Below are 5,293 nucleotides of genomic sequence, written 5' to 3' on the forward strand. Positions count from 1 at the left end.
GAGTTACTAGCCACTACTGCTGGCACAAGCTCTTCGAACTCGCTGCCTGAATCAGTTCGTCTTCTTGAGTCTCAACTTCAAGTTGAAAGACATCGATCAGATGTGCTGCGACAGGAAGCTAAAGGACTGAGGAAGTCCCTGCAGAATTTAGATGCATATTTGCTGGTGCAACAGCAAGCGCTGGAGGATTTAAGCGCCAAACAAGAGAAAGTTAATAAGCTTGCTAAGCATCTTGCCAGCATTATGGGTACCCAGGATATTGTTTCTTGAGATCTTCTGAAGTGGTTTCAGTTCTGGATTTGTTTTGTTGTGGCGTTTATTTGCGCTGGTCGCCAACTTTGACAACCAGTGTATATGATATGCTGCTTTGTTCCCTATATTTGCACTGGTGGCGAACTTTGATGCCCAGTGGATGTAATATGTGTAATAGCCGTGATAGCCTAGCGTTAGTTGCTTGCTTATTTATTTCCTTATTGTCTTATTTATTTGTTTGCTTGTAGTCATTGCAGTTCTTTTTCCGTGGTTAGCTAGTGGCTGCAATAACCTATTTTTTAAAACTAGGCCACAATAACCATGGGCTAATATTTATTGTAGTGACACTGAGCCTCCTACTGGCCGTAGAAACAGTGGGCCTTCTACGGGTCGTAGAAACAGTGGGCCTTCTACGGGTCGTAGAAACAATGGGCCTTCTACGGGCCGTAGAAACAATGGGCCTTCTGCGGGCCGTATTATCAATGGGCCTTATACGGGCCGTATAATCGATTGGCCAAACATGGGCCAAACAGACCGCATTATGGTCGTAAACAAGCTAGAGTTAGAATCATCCGTCCATGGGCCGACCATAACGGGCCATCGTTAATAGACCGTATTTGATGACGCTATGAAATCGGCCCAACGTATTAACGAACCACAAATGGGGCGACTATAACCACGGGCTGAATTTGGCCCACAAGCAGAAAATGACAGTAACAGGTCGTAAGTAAATGAATGCTGGAAATGAGCCCAAGAATAAATGGGCTCTGAGAAGGCCGAAAGATAACATGGGCTGGAAACGGCCCAACGGAATAATGGGCTATTAATGGGTATAAAGTGATACACTGTTCATTACGGGCCAGTTTCACCACAGGCCATTAATGGGTGTAAAGTGATACATTGTTTATTACGGGTCAGTTTCACCACGGGCCGTTAGTAGGCCAAGAATTACATAGTGCCTCATATGGGCCGAAAGACGTCATGGGCCATACATGGGCCAGAAGTGAAAACGGGCTGGAATCATATTGGATGGCCCAGATGACGCTACTGGGCCTAATTCGGATAGGGTGTAACGGGCCTTGGGTTAGCGGGCTGTAAATGGGCTATATTCGAATAGGCCGTTAACAGGCTTTCCATGGGCCGGCCCAACAGCTTTTGACCAAGTCAAACGGGCCGACCTTTTCACAGGAATGGGCCTCTGTTGGGCCGTGCCACGTGTCGACGTATCATAGGCGCCTTTCCGTCCAATGAGTGGTTGACATCTATCCCAACGATGAGCCGACACGTGTTTCCTCCAGCCAATGATGATTTTACACATGGAAAATCCCCATTGGTCGGGGCTGTTAACGGGTTATCGGATCCAAAACCCGACCCGATAGCTTAACGGCGTTCCGTTACGGTGGATGCCACGTGTCGATCACCCTTGACGAAAGCACTTCTGTGACGCGCGATTTATCGTCATGGAAGTGGACACTTTCGTGATGATAATTTTGGTAATGTCATGGAACACTTCTACGACAGCACAGGTATAACTATCTTGATTCTGTCATAAATTTGTCATGGATGTACATGCATGACAAAAAAGCGACCTACTGTGATAAACACGTATCATCACGGAAGTGTATTTTTTTGTAGTGTTAGGATTTGTCACTCCGATTGTCGAAGAGGTATCTCTGGGCCCTCTCGGTAATGCACATCACTTAAGCCTTGCAAGCATTGCAACTAATGAGTTAGTTGCGGGATGATGTATTACGGAACGAGTAAAGAGACTTGCCGGTAACGAGATTGAACTAGGTATTGATATACCGACGATCGAATCTCGGGCAAGTAACATACCGATGACAAAGGGAACAACATATGTTGTTATGCGGTCTGACCAATAAAGATCTTCGTAGAATATGTAGGAGCCAATATGAGCATCCAGGTTCCGCTATTGGTTATTGACCGGAGACGTGTCTCGGTCATGTCTACATAGTTCTCGAACCCGTAGGGTCCGCACGCTTAACGTTACGATGACAGTTATATTATGAGTTTATATGTTTTGATGTACCAAAGGTTGTTTGGAATCCCGGATGTGATCACGGACATGACGAGGAGTCTCGAAATGGTCGAGACATGAAGATTGATATATTGTAAGCCTATGTTTGGATATCGGAAGTGTTCCGGGTAAAATCAGGATTTTACCGGAGTATCGGGAGGTTACGTGAACCCCCCCGGGAATCAAATGGGCCTTAGTGGGCCTAGGTATAAGAGAGGAGAGGAGGCAAGGGCTGGCCGCGCGCCCGTCCCCCCTAGTCCGAATAGGACAAGGAGAGGGGGCGGCGCCGCCCTTCCTTCCTTCTCCTCCACTCCTTCCCCCTCAAGTCCTAATCCAACTAGGAAAGGGGGGAGTCCTACTCCCAGTGGGAGTAGGACTCCTCCTGGCGCGCCCTCTCCCTTGTCCGGCCACACCCCCTTGCTCCTTTATATATGGGGGCAGGGGGGCACCCTAGAGACACAACAATTGATCATTGATCTCTTAGCCGTGTGCGGTGCCCCCCTCCACCATAGTCCACCTCGATAATACTGTAGCGGTGCTTAGGTGAAGACCTGCATCGGTAGAACATCAACATCGTCACCACGCCGTCGTGCTGACGAAACTCTCCCTCAACACTCGGCTGGATCGAAGTTTGAGGGACGTCATCGGGCTGAATGTGTGCTGAACTCGGAGGTGTCGTACGTTCGGTACTTGATCGGTCGGATCGTGAAGACGTACGACTACATCAACCGCGTTGTGCTAACGCTTCCGCTTTTGGTCTACGAGGGTACGTGGGCAACACTCTCCCCTCTCGTTGCTATGCATCACCATGATCTTGCGTGTGCATAGGAATTTTTTTGAAATTACTACGTTCCCCAACAGTGGCATCCGAGCCAGGTTTTATGCGTTGATGTTATATGCACGAGTAGAACACAAGTGAGTTGTGGGCGATATAAGTCATATTGCTTACCATCATGTCATACTTTGGTTCGGCGGTATTGTTGGATGAAGCGACCCGGACCGACATTACGCGTACGCTTACGCGAGACTGGTTCTACCGACGTGCTTTGCACATAGGTGGCTGGCGGGTGTCAGTTTCTCCAACTTTAGTTGAACCGAGTGTGGCTACATCCGGTCCTTGCGAAGGTTAAAATAGCACCAACTTGACAAACTACCATTGTGGTTCTGATGCGTAGGTAAGAACGGTTCTTGCTAAGCCCGTAGCAGCAACGTAAAACTTGCAACAACAAAGTAGAGGACGTCTAACTTGTTTTTGCAGGGCATGTTGTCATGTGATATGGTCAAGACAGGATGCTAAATTTTATTGTATGAGATGATCATGTTTTGTAACCGAGTTATCGGCAACTGGCAGGAGCCATATGGTTGTCGCTTTATTGTATGCAATGCAATCGCCCTGTAATGCTTTACTTTATCACTAAGCGGTAGCGATAGTCGTGGAAGCATAAGAAGGCGAGACGACAATGATGCTACGATGGAGATCAAGGTGTCGCGTCGGTGACGATGGTGATCATGACGGTGCTTCTGAGATGGAGATCACAAGCACAAGATGATGATGGCCATATCATATCACTTATATTGATTGCATGTGATGTTTATCTTTTATGCATCTTATCTTGCTTTGATTGATGGTAGCATTATAAGATGATCTCTCACTAAATTTCAAGATAAAAGTGTTCTCCCTGAGTATGCACCGTTGCCAAAGTTCGTCGTGCCCAGACACCACGTGATGATCGGGTGTGATAAGCTCTACGTCCATCTACAACGGGTGCAAGCCAGTTTTGCACACGCAGAATACTCAGGTTAAACTTGACAAGCCTAGCATATGTAGATATGGCCTCGGAACACTTAGACCAAAAGGTCGAGCATGAATCATATAGTAGATATGATCAACATAGTGATGTTCACCATTGAAAGCTACTCCATTTCACGTGATGATCGGTTATGGTTTAGTTGATTTGGATCACATGATCACTTCGAGGATTAGAGGGATCTCTTTCTAAGTGGGAGTTCTTAAGTAATATGATTAATTGAACTTAAATTTATCATGAACTTAGTACCTGATAGTATCTTGCTTGTCTATGTTTGATTGTAGATAGATGGCCCGTGCTGTTGTTCCGTTGAATTTTAATGCGTTCCTTGAGAAAACAAAGTTGAAAGATGATGGTAGAAATTACACGGACTGGGTCCGTAACTTCAGGATTATCCTCATTGCTGCACAGAAGAGTTACATCCTGGAAGCACCGCTAGGTGTACCTCCTACGCCAGCAGCTGCAGACATTGTGAATGCCTGGCAGTTGCGTGTTGATGAATACTCGATAGTTCAGTGTGCCATGATTTACGGCTTAGAACCGGGACTTCAATGATGTTTTGAACGTCATGGAGCATATGAGATGTTCCAGGAGTTGAAGTTAATATTTCAAGCAAATTCCCGGATTGAGAGATATGAAGTCTCCAATAAGTTCTACAGTTGCAAGATGGAGGAGAATAGTTCTGTCAGTGAACATATACTCAGAATGTCTGGGTACCATAATCACTTGACTCAGCTGGGAGTTAATCTTCTAGTTGATAGTGTCATTGACAGAGTTCTTCAATCACTGCCACCAAGCTACAAGAGCTTCGTGATGAACTATAATATGCAAGGGATGAATACGACAATTCCCGAGCTCTTCGCAAATGCTAAAAGCTGCAGAGGTAGAAATCAAGAAGGAGCATCAAGTGTTGATGGTCAACAAGACCACTAGTTTCAAGAAAAAGGGCAAAGGGAAGAAGAAGGGGAACTTAAAGAAGAACAGCAAGCAAGTTGCTGCTCAGGAGAAGAAACCCAAGTCTGGACCTAAGCCTGAAACTGAGTGCTTCTACTGCAAGCAGACTGGTCACTGGAAGCGGAACTGCCCCAAGTGTTTGGCGGATAAGAAGGATGGCAAGGAGAACAAAGGTATATGTGATATACATGTTATTGATGTGTACCTTACTAGAGCTCGCAGTAGCACCTGGGTATTTGAT

The sequence above is a fragment of the Triticum urartu genome, chromosome 1A (genome assembly GCF_056163025.1).
Source record: "Triticum urartu cultivar PI428250 chromosome 1A, HENAU_Tu73, whole genome shotgun sequence".
NCBI classification, from domain to species: Eukaryota; Viridiplantae; Streptophyta; class Magnoliopsida; order Poales; family Poaceae; genus Triticum; species Triticum urartu.